Genomic DNA, 12,537 nt, shown 5'->3' on the forward strand with positions numbered 1-12,537 from the left:
GACAATACTCTGCAATCTTGTTCCTGCTTCCAAAGTGGATAACGTCACATTTATTCACATTGAATGACATCTGCCAAGTATCTGCCCACTCACCCAGCCTTTCCAAGTCTCCCTGTATTCTCCTAACGTCCTCTTCGCATGTCACACTGCCACCCAGTTTAGTATCGTCAGCAAACTTGCTGATATAGTTTTCAATGTCCTCATCTAAATCATTGACATAAATCGTAAAGAGCTGTGGTCCCAATACAGAGCCCTGTGGTACCCCACTAGTCACCTCCAGCCAGTCCGAGAAACACCCATTCACTGCTACCCTTTGCTTTCTATCTGTCAACCAGTTTTCTATCCATGTTGAAACCCTGCCCCCAATGCCATGAGCTCTGATTTTACTCTCCAATCTCCTATGTGGCACCTTATCGAATGCCTTCTGAAAATCTAGGTACACAACATCCACTGGCTTACCCTCGTCTAACATCCCTGTTACACCCTCAAGAAACTCCAACAGATTAGTCAGACTTGTTCAACCTTTCTCTGTAACTTAAGTGCTGAAACCCAGGTAACATCCTAGTAAATCGTCTCTGCACTCTCTCTATCTTTCCTATAATTCGTATTGACATTTGTATTTGTTTGTTTGTATTTGTATCTATATTTGTATTGACATTTTTTTGTATATTTTACTAATAAACACTGTTTGAAAATAGTACCACCAGACTCCAAAGGACACTTCTATCTTTGCCTGTAAGACACCCAGTTATGGGGTACGTAACAATCCTAACTGGCCATTGTCCCAACGGGAATCTCAATCCGCGGGCCGGACCTAACTAAGTTACATGTTAATTTTGAAACCCATGATATGGTGATATCAGCAGACTTGGTCTCGATACTTGACCGGAACGGAACTCACCCTTCAGCACAGGACATCCGTCCAACTATGCTCAATTACTTCAAGACGTACAAACAAGCTGGATGATGATATCCGGAATAGTTGATCCCTTCGTGGGCTCTGAAGTCGCCACGCACCAAAGTGGCAACTGAAAACCGCCGTGACCATTGTTCACGCAATTCCTGTCTCCCGTTTCATCACGCCTTGGATCGTCTTTGAAGGTCTGTGTATAACCACCCTCTGAGTCTTTTTAGCTTTTGCAGGACCTTTGCCCGACCCACAACGATTCTCCAACCCTATGTCACTTCTGTGTAATGATTGAATTTCATCCTGTGAACACAGAGCCGCCCCGCACCCCCTGCCTGCCAGCCTGACCTTATGATACAATCTGCATCTTTGGCCTTCAAGCTCCCAGCGGTAATCTACTTTCGGCCACGGGTCAATGACGTCCACAACGTTATCCGTGCCGATCCTAACAGTTCTAAAGATCATCTGCCTTATTTCACACACTGCGTGCATTAAAACATCTCACCCTTTTTGATTTTGTCCCGTATTTGTTATGAAACGGATCTTGGTGACTGCAAGACTGCCCTGTGATCAGACTTTCCCTGCCAGAATCCCAGACACAGTACATCTGTTTGTTAAACCAACTGCCCCTTTCTCAGACCCATCGCACCAGTTCAAGTCCCCCTGACAAATTCGTTTAAACCCGCCCCCTGCCCAACAGCTGTACCGAACCTCTCTACCAGGATATTAGTCCCCCTGGGGTTCAGGTCTAACTCATCACTTCTGTCCAGGTCGTACCTCCCCCATGTACCTCCAACAGAAAGTTATGTTATAGTCCTGGCAATGCAGGAGAATGGGGTGAGTTATGTTATAAACAAGTTGCATGAACTCCCAGGTCGGGCGGCATCCTTTGAAAGGAGCAGTCAACTCGGCTACTGGTCCTCCTCAGTTCATTGCAAACTATCCTTTCGGTACAGGTCTCAAATTCCCAGGGGCAGGGTCCCGTCACCGCTCGCTCTCGCTCTCTCTGTAAGAAGCAATGACACCGAATAACCATGCGGCTCAGAAAGGAGAATGTCTCAGACTGATTTATTTTAAGGAATCGTGAAACACGCGGAAAGTTGGGCAGCAGCTGTGACAATAGCCTTGCATCTCATTCTGTATTCCATCCCATCATGGAGTCTATCGCTTTCTGCTGAAAACAGAGATAGTTAAAGATAAACTCATGTGAACTTTGCTCACAGCTGAACGTGAGCGGGGAAAGTGGAGCCGGTTGGACCGGATCTCAGCGGAGAGGCCGCATCCTGTTCTGCGGAATACCTGCCTGTTGGAACCCGTCCTACATACAGGGCCGATGCTCGCACACAGACACGGCGCTCCGAGATTCACAGAAAAACAACCCGCACGTCCTAATCATGGGGAAGATCTGCTGATGCAGAAGCACGAAGGATCACACACAGAACTCCGAAAGAACTCAGCAGGCCAGGCGGCAGATATGGAAAAGGGTAAATGGTCGACCTTTCGGGCCAAGATCCTACATCAGGAACTAGCCCAATCCGTAATCCATAACTCCAAATACAGCCAAATGTCCCTCGGCTCACTGGTTGGACTGAAGTCAACAACCTGAAAATATACCCACACAGAAACATAATATTGTTATTATATTTTTCGGATCTTTATTTCCAGCCAGACTGTTGTCTGCAGTGGGAGCAGTGATCAGGAATTCAGAGGCCCAGTTTTAAGCTTCTTCTCGACGTGATGGTGTTTGTATCCCTGCGGGCCTGTTTCCACGTTGAGATTTTCTCACCTGTTAAGAGGTGTTCTGGAATCAGTGGTGATGGTTTCTGTGGGGTCTGTATCGCATCAGCCTGCTCGGTTTTCAAAACATGTTACTTCAGGTGTACACATCGAAATACATCTTTTTCTTTTGCTTTATTTGGGCAGGTTGTGGCTCTTTGGAACTCCTATCAATGGCCACTAAAGCAAGCATTTTTGTTTATTTTCAAGGTCTTGTTGCTTGACAAGCCGTGGGGAGTCTGCTCCCCCATTTCAAAAAGGACGCGCTTCCGTTCTGTGGCAGTGTCCTCTAGTCCTAGACTCAACCAGTGCGGGAAACATCCTCTCCACACGCACTCTATCTGTGTCCTCTGGTCCTAGACTCCCCCACTACAGGAAACATCCTCTCCACATCCACTCTATCTGAGTCCTCTGGTCCTAGACTCCCCCACGATAGGAAACATCCTCTCCCCATCCACTCTATCTGTGTCCTCTGGTCCGGGACTCCCCCACTATAGGAAACATCCTCTCCACATCCACTCTATCAGTGTCCTCTGGTCCCAGACTCCCCCACTACAGGAAACATCCTCTCCACATCCACTCTATCTGAGTCCTCTGGTCCTAGACTCCCCCACGATAGGAAACATCCTCTCCGCATCCACTCTATCTGTGTCCTCTGGTCCTTGACTCCCCCACTACAGGAAACACCCTCTCCACATCCACTCTAGCCGTGTCCTCTAGTCCTAGACTCCACCAGTGAGAAACATCCTCTCCACATCCACTCTATCCGTGCCCTCTGGTCTTAGACTCCCCCACTATAGGAAACATCCTCTCCACATCCACTCTATCTGTGTCCTCTGGTCCTAGACTCCCCCACTACAGGAAACATCCTCTCCACATCCACTCTATCTGTGTCCTCTGGTCCTAGACTCCCCCTCTATAGGAAACATCCTCTCCACATCCACTCTATCTGTGCCCTCTGGTCCTAGACTCCCCCACTACAGGAAACATCCTCTCCACATCCACTCTATCTGTATCCTCTGGTCCTAGACTCCCCCACTACAGGAAACATCCTCTCCACATCCACTCTATCTGTATCCTATGGTCTTAGACCCCCCCCCCCCACCCCACTATAGATATTGGAGCAGAATGAGGCTACTTGTTCCCGTCATTCTGTTTCGCCATTTCATCATGGCCGATTCAATTTTCTTCTCTGCCCTATTGTCCTGCTTTCCTCGTGTCCCGTCACGGCCACCGTAGGATACATCCTTGCAACATGCTTTCTCACAATGCCTGTCGGCATTCCATATGTTCGAATTGGATTATCACCTATTTCCTTCCCCTGAACTCCATTGAATACCGGCCCAGAGCCATCAAACGCTCTTGATATAATAAGCCATTCTATCCTGAATTTATTTCCGCGAATCTCTTTTCAAACCCCTCCTGTTCCAGTACATCGTTTCTTCGATGATGGGCCCCACACTGCTAACAATACTGCGACTGAGGCCTCACTGTTTTATACAGTCTCCAAATTACATTGCTGCTTTTATGTGTGACTAGTGGTTTGCCACAGGGATCAGTGCTGGGTCCATTGTTATTTGTCATCTATATCAATGACCCTGATGATAATGTGGCAAATTGGATCAGCAAGTTTGCTGATGATACAAAGATTGGAGGTGTAGTGGACAGACAGGAAGGTTTTCAAAGCTTGCAGAGAGATTTGGACCAGTTGGAGGAATGAGCTGAGAAATGGCAGATGGAATTTAATGCGGACAAGTGTGAGATATTGCACTTCGGAAGGTCAAACAAAGGTAGAACAGAGAAGGTAAATGGTAGACACTGAGGAGTGCAGTGGAACAGGGGGATCTGGGAGTGCAGATACATAATTCCCTAAAAGTGGCATCACTCGTATATAGGGTTGTAAAGAGAGCTTTTGGTACATTGGCCTTTATAATTCGAAGTATTGAGTATAAGAGTTGGAATGTAATGGTGATGTTGTATAAGACATTGGTGAGACCAAATTTGGAGCATTGTGAAGAGTTTTGGCCACCTAATTACAGGAAGGATATTAATAAGGTTGAAAGAGTGCAGAGAAGGTTTACAATGATGTTGCTGGGACTTGCGAAACTGAGTTACTGAGAAAGGTTGAATAGGTTAGGACTTTATTCCCTGCAGCGTAGGAGAATGAGGGGTGATTTGATAGAATTTCATAGTATAAAATTAGGATGGGTATAGATAGAGTGAATGCAAGCAGAATTTTTCCACTGAGGCCAGGGGAGAAAAAAAAAACAGAGGTCATGGGTTAAGGGTGAAGGGGGAAATCTTTAAAGGGAACATTGGGGGGGGGGGGTTCTTCACGCAGAGAGTGGTGGGAGTGTTGAATGAGCTGCCAGATGAAGTGGTGAATGCGGGCTAACTTTTGACATTTAAGAAAAACTTGGATGAGAGTGGTATGGATGGATATGGCCCCGGTGCAGGTCAGTGGGACTAGGCAGAGAAATGGTTCGGCACAGCCAAGAAGGACCAAAAGACCTGATCCTGTGCTGCAATGTTCTATGGTTCACAAGATCACAAGACACGGTGCTATGGCTCTAAATTTTATTAATACTAAAATCGCCTCCTTCAGCACAGAGTCGGCCTGCAAATTCACCTCGGAGGAATCCTGCACAAGGTCTCCCGAGTCACTTTGCACCTCAGCTTTTGTATTTCCTCTCGATTTAGAAAATGGTCACCGTTTCATTTCTTCAACCAAAGTGCATGAGCATTCATTTCCCGAGATTGGACTCCATCAGCCCCTCCTTTGCCCATCCTTCCTCGTTAGGTGGAAGTGTTGGGTGTCAGAGATCATGGCATGAGTGAAATTACCAGAAGGAGATAGAGGATTCTTGGGAAACTGATAGGTCTGAGTGCAAATAATCAACCTGGACTAGATGGTGTATACCACGGCGCTCAGAAACAGGTAGCTGAAGAGATTGCAAAGGCACCAGTAACGGTCTTTCAAGAATCAGTAGGTTCTGGAATGGTTGCGAAAAACTGGAACATTGCAAATATCGCTTCACACATCAAGAAGGGACAGAGGCAGAAGACAGTAAACAATTAGTCTGACCCCAGAGTTCGGGACGACGGTGGAGTCGATTACTGAGGATGAGGTCTGAGAGTACTTGGAGTGTTTTGAACAGATCTGATGGACCATGGGGTGCAGAGTTGCCCACATCCCCCCCTTTGAGAATCACGAACCATTACTGTTGCTATGCTGCTCATGAGAGAGAGCGATGAGGAGGAAACATTCAACAACATCTGCTACAGTTAAGAGAGGGGAGAGAGACTTGTTGATTTACCGTACTATGACTTCTGAGAGGGTAATTGATCCTATACCATTCTGTTCATTAACATTCCTCAGTGGTCAGCCGGAGTGGGCTGGTTTGATGGACACAGTCATTCAAAATTGATTGATAGCTGAGACCCCGTGAGTAGGGATAAAAGTCAGGTCTGGAGAGACACCCCTCAGAAACACCAGGAGACACACTAGTGGACACTGATTGAGTGTTGGGACCCACGGGAAGGTGTGGGACAACGGAGACCGAACAAGGAGATCGGTCAGAAAAACTCACAGTTTTATAGCAGGGCCGGTGGGGACTTGTGTGTGTGTCCACTCATGCCAGAGTGACGAGTCCAGCACAGAAGAACGGTCCGGCTGAAGGACATAACTGAATGGCCACAACGACACGACGGATCAAGATCGATGGCTTTGATGCAAAGTTTGCAGAGGAGAGGCGCTTGGTGGCTCTGGGACTCTACTCATAGAGTCACAGAGAAACACGACTTACAGGGACGCCCTTCGGCCCATCTAGCCCATGCGGAAACCATTTAAGCTGCATTATCCCAGCCCGCTGCAGCTGGATCATAGACCCCCAGAAGCCTCCTATCCGTGTGCCCGTGCAAACATCGCCTAAACGTTGGAATCGAGCTCGCACGGACCAGTCGTGTTCGCAGATCATTCCACACTCTCACGACCTTCTGAGTGAAGGCGTTCCCCCTCATAATTCCTCACCTTTCACCCTTAACCTTTGATCACTGTTTGCAGTCCCACCCAACCACAGCGGATAAAGCCAGTGAACCTCCATCAAATCCCCTCTCAATCTTCTACGTTCATTAGAATCCTGTCCCATTCAATGTTTCCTGAAACCAGAGGCCCCGCAGACCCAGGAGCATCTATGTGAATGTTCCCTATGCTCTGTGCACCTTTCCCGTAAGTAGGTCACATCCGTAAGGGGCCGGGGTCAGGTTCCATGCCCCAAGCGGAGGGCAAGAGCCCGAGAGAGGGCAAAACGGGGCGGGGGAATAGCTGAGAGGGGGGAGGGGCATGTCGGATTGGGTGGGGGAGGGGCCAGATCTTTAAAAGCGGCCGTGACAAGTGGCGAGAGAGAGAGAGAGAGAGAGAGCGTCAGCGAACGAACAAGTGCAACAGAGAGAGAGAGAGATGGCACCAGTGTGGACAAAAGAACAGCCGGCCACGACAGAGGTCCATAAGGTCGCAGATGAGGTTTGTTCCAAACTCTTCCAGAACCAGGAGCACAGTCCTCCCCACTCCCACACCCCTTAAACTGCCCTCCTCAGGGGTAAGGAAGAGAGAGGCGGGGTGAGAAAGTGAATAAAATAGTGATATATATATATATATATATATATATATATATATATATATATATATATTTATATCTCCAGGCGAGATAGGGGAAGGAGGGCAGAGGAATTTTCGAGCACGGAGAGGGAGAGAGAAGGAAAGAGCGGGAAGTAGATATATATATGTGTGCGAGAGACGGGTAGAGAAGTAGAGGTACGGAATAGACAGTGGAAGTCCATTTGGAGCAGGGAGAGGAGAGGATTGAGCGTAGGACCGGGGGGGGGGGATAATGGCGACAGTGACAGGGCGGAGGCTGGATGAAGGGGAATAGTGCAGGAAAATTGTGAGGGGGCGATATATGGGAGAGGAGAGGGGAGGGGAGGGAGGTAGAGGGAGACGGAAGAAAGGGGGATGGGAAAGAGAGGGGGACGAGAGAGGGAAGGAAGGAGGAGGAGAAGGGGTAGAGTGAGTGTTTGGATTAGAGGGCGGGAGGAAAATTGGAGAACGAAACGGAATGCGGGGGGCAGGTAGGAGAAAGGGAGGTGGAAGGAGGAGGAGCCAGGAGTGGAGAGAGGGAGAAATAGCAAGAGTGGGGGAATAGCGGGGTAATTGGAGATCGAACAGAGTGGGGGAGACAGAGGGGGGAGGTAGAGAGAGAGGGAGAGGGAGAGAGAGACGGGGAGAGGGAGGGGATAGATCAGGGGAAGTGGGGAGAGGTGGGAGGGTGGAGAAAGAGTAGGGGAAGTGGGGACATGCGGGAGAGAGACAGCGATATGGGGAGAAAGAGCAGGGAAAACAGAGAAACGTGAGAGGCAGAGAGCCAGGGAGCCAGGCGAGATAGGGGAAGGAGGGCAGAGGAATTTTCGAGCACGGAGAGGGAGAGAGAAGGAAAGAGCGAGAAGTAGAGTGCGCGAGCGAGAGAGAGAGAGTGAAAGGGAGAGAAAGAAGGTAGAGACACGGATTTAAAGGTGAGAGTGCCAGCAGGGGAATTGGAGAGATTGTAGATGGATACAGACGGGGAGAGGGAGAAGAGCGAAAGCGAGATGGGAAAAGTATGAGAACGAGCAGGGAATGTGGAATGAGGGAACAGAGAGTGAGGCGAAGGACAGGGCAGGAGAAGGGGAGAAAGATCAGTGACGAAACGACAGAGATGTAGAAAAGCCCGGCCAGGGTAAAGATTATAGAGGCACACAGAAAGAGGGGGAAAGAGCAGGGGTGGGGGAGAGAGCGGTAGGAGAGAGAGACGTTGAAGCGTGGTGAGACAGCAGGGAAATCGAAGAGAGGGGGAAGAGGGTGAGGGGGTGAGAGAGCAGCGGAATCGAAGAGAGAGGGAAAAGGGAGACGGTGAGGGGGGTGAGAGAGCAGGGGAGGTGGAGAGAGGAGGAAGAGAGAGAGACGGTGAGGGGGTGAGAGAGCAGGGAAATCGAAGAGAGAGGGAAAAGGGAGACGGTGAGGGGGGTGAGAGAGCAGGGGAGGTGGAGAGAGGAGGAAGAGAGAGACGGTGAGGGGGGTGAGAGAGCAGGGGAGGCTGAGAGGGGGGAAGAGGGAGATGGAGTGAGGATAAAATGATAGATCAGAGAGAGACGAGGAAGAGTGGGGAGTACGGGTACGAGGTGGGGAAAGGCGAGAGACGGAACGAGGAAAAGCGGAGAAATGGAGTGGGGAGAAGTAAAAAAGAAATGGTACCCCCCCTCGCTTCCGGACACCCTTCCTCGTCCCGCTCTGTCCTCCCCGGGAGATTCAGAAGATTGTGTTGTCCCTGTCCAGGTGAAATCCGACGCGGAGAGTCACATCCATGCCTTAGAGCAGATATTCGTCGCGAAAACGTACAGTGAGCAGGACCAGACCATCATGCTGGGAAAACTTCTGCTGATCAAGGTCGAGTTTTCACACAGAAGCCGGAAGGGAGCAGGGGTGGGAGGGGAAAGGAGACCGGCAGAGGTTGGGAGGGGGATGGAGACCGGGAGAGGGTGGGAGGGGAATGGAAACCGGGAGAGGGTGGGAGGGGAAAGGAGACCGGGAGAGGGTGGGAGGGGAATGGAGACCGGGAACGGGTGGGAGTGGAATGGAGACCGGGTGAGGGTGGGAGGGGAATGGAGACCGGGAGGGGTGGGAGGGGAAAGGAGACCGGGAGAGGGTGGGAGGGGAATGGAGACCGGGAGAGGATGGGAGGGGAATGGAGACCGGGAGAATGTGGGAGGGGAATGGAGACCGGGAGGGGGTGGGAGGGGAAAGGAGACCGGGAGAGGGTGGGAGGGGAATGGAGACCGGGAGGGGGTGAGAGGGGAATGGAGACCGGCAGAGGGTGGGAGGGGATAGGAGACCGGGAGAGGGTGGGAGGGGAATGGAGACTGGGAGAGCGTGGGATGGGAAAGGAGACCGGGAGGGGGTGGGAGGGGAAAGGAGACCGGGAGAGGGTGGGAGGGGAATGGAGACCGGGAGAGGGTGGGAGGGGAAAGGCGACCGGGAGGGGGTGGGAGGGGAAAGGAGACCGGGTGGGGGTGGGAGGGGAATGGAGACCGGGAGACGGTGGGAGGGGAATGGAGACCGGGAGGGGGTTGGAGGGGAATGGAGACCGGGAGAGGGTGGGAGGGGAATGAAGACCGGGAGGGGGTGGGAGGGGAAAGGAGACCGGGAGTGGGTGGGAGGGGAAAGGAGACCGGGAGTGGGTGGGAGGGGAATGAAGACCGGGAGGGGGTGGGAGGGGAATGGAGACCGGGAGTGGGTGGGAGGGGAAAGGAGTCCGGGAGAGGGTGGGAGGTGAATGAAGACCGGGAGGGGGTGGGAGGGGAAAGGAGACCGGGAGAGGGTGGGAGGGGAATGGAGACCAGAAGAGAGTGCGAGGGGAATGTAGACCGGGAGAGGGTGGGAAGGGAATGGAGACCGGGAGGGGGTGGGAGTGGAAAGGAGACCGGGAGAGGGTGGGAGGGGAATGGAGACCGGGAGAGGGTGGGAGGGGAATGGAGACTGGGAGAGGGTGTGAGGGGAAAGGAGACCGGGAGAGGGTGGGAGGGGAATAGAGACCGGGAGAGGGTGGGAGGGGAATGGAGACCGGGAGGGGGTGGGAGGGGAAAGGAGACCGGGAGAGGGTGGGTGGGGAATGGAGACCGGGAGTGGGTGGGAGGGGAAAGGAGTCCGGGAGAGGGTGGGAGGTGAATGAAGACCGGGAGGGGGTGGGAGGGGAAAGGAGACCGGGAGGGGGTGGGAGGGGAATGAAGACCGGGAGAGGGTGGGAGGGGAATGGAGACCAGAAGAGAGTGCGAGGGGAATGTAGACCGGGAGAGGGTGGGAAGGGAATGGAGACCGGGAGGGGGTGGGAGTGGAAAGGAGACCGGGAGAGGGTGGGAGGGGAATGGAGACCGGGAGAGGGTGGGAGGGGAAAGGAGACCGGGAGGGGGTGGGAGGGGAAAGGAGACCGGGAGAGGGTGGGTGGGGAATGGAGACCGGGAGAGGGTGGGAGGGGAATGGAGTTCGGGAGAGGCTGGGAGGGGAAAGGAGACCGGGAGGGTGCGGGAGGGGAATGGAGACCGGGAGACAGTGGGAGGGGAATGAAGACGGGAGGGGATTGGAGTCCAGGAGGGGTTGGGAGGGAAATGGAGACCCGGAGGAGCTGGGAGAGGAATGGAGTCCGGGAGGGGGTGGGAGGGGAGAGGTGTAGGGCAGGTTAGGATTAACAGAGACGGGAAGGGAGCAGCTCTGGCAGGGGAATGGAGACGGAAGGGGTGGGAGGGGAATGGAGACGGGGAGGGGTGGGAGGGGAATAGAAATCGGAAGGGTCTAGGAGGGGATAAGAGACGGGGAGGGGTGGGAGGAGAATGGAGACCAGGAGGGTGTGGGAGGGGAATGGAGACGGGGAGGGGTGGGAGGGGAATGGAGACCAGGAGGGTGTGGCAGGGGAATGGAGACGAGGATGGGTGGGAGGGGAATGGAGACCAGGAGGGTGTGGCAGGGGAATGGAGACGGGGAGGGGTGGGAGGAGAATGGAGACCAGAAGGGTGTGGGAGGGGAATGGCGACCGGGAGGGGTGGGAGGGGAATGGAGACCAGGAGGTCTGCCAGGGACGTAGATGGGGTTGTGGAATGAGAGTAAGGTGGAGATGGGGACGGACGTAGTGGAGCGAGTGCATGACGGAGATTTCAGGAGATGTAGGAGCTGGAGTGGGTGACGAGACGAGGAGAGGTTCAGGGGAGGTAGGAGGTGACGGAGACCGGGAGGGTTAGAGGGGAGAGACGGGATGACAGTGAAGTGGACGGGGTGGGTCAGAGACGGGGAGAAGTGCAGGGGACGGAGCGTGTGTCGGTGTCGGAGAGGGGTTTAGGGGATGGAGGGGGTGACGGAGACGGGGAGAGTTGTAAGGGAGGTTAGGATTATCAAAGACTGAGGGATGTGGAGGAGGGAGGGACGATTAAAACGGGGCGTTAGTGTAGGGTAGGGAGGGGTGATAGAGACGGGGAGGGGTGTAGGGGAGGAAGCGGTGATGGAGTCGGGGAGGTGCGTAGGGGAGGGAGGGTTGAAGGAGTCGGGGAGGTGTGTAGTGGAGGAGGGCTTGAAGGAGTCGGAGAGGGGAGCAGCGAGGGATGAAGTGGCGGGGATGTGGAGGGAAGTCTCGCGAGAGCGCGGATCACGGAGGTGGCAGTGGGAAGGGGGTTAGCGGACGGGACTCCCATGACTAACCGAGTGACCCTGCCCACAGGTCGATATTGGAAACCCCAACAACTTCGTCCACATGGAGGTGTTCGTTCCCAGTAACAAGCTGCCAGTTCTGCTGGCGATCCGGAAAACTTCAATAACTGCGCTCCGCTGGAACCCTTGGTCTGAGAAACGAGAGTTTCCTGACCGATGCCAACCCCTCGCTGTGCTTGCGGCCCACCCCTCGGGAATATTCCCCTCCCTCCATACAAAGCTCGTCACACGGGGTAGTTGGGACACCCTTCAGCTACCCACAGTTTAATGCTGGGTTTGGTTCTTCCTGTCCACAGATCCCAGACACACTCCCACCTCCCCCAGACCCTACACACCCACCTCCCCCCCGCCAACTCTCCGACACGTCCCGCGCTCCCGGAATACCATCAGTCCCACCTCTCCAGCTCGCTGAGGCCACCTGAACCATCAGCTGTTCGACGCACAAGCTTTTCGCTAATAAAACGCGTTGATCCGATTGGTCGTCTGGTCGTCTTTAACCACCCCCTCTTTCGGATGCTGGGGGCGGGGGCAACGCTGCGGGGCAGCTAGTGTGGATGTCGGAGGGGGAGTG

The sequence above is a fragment of the Hypanus sabinus genome, unplaced genomic scaffold (assembly GCF_030144855.1).
Source record: "Hypanus sabinus isolate sHypSab1 unplaced genomic scaffold, sHypSab1.hap1 scaffold_1585, whole genome shotgun sequence".
In the NCBI taxonomy this organism is placed as follows: domain Eukaryota; kingdom Metazoa; phylum Chordata; class Chondrichthyes; order Myliobatiformes; family Dasyatidae; genus Hypanus; species Hypanus sabinus.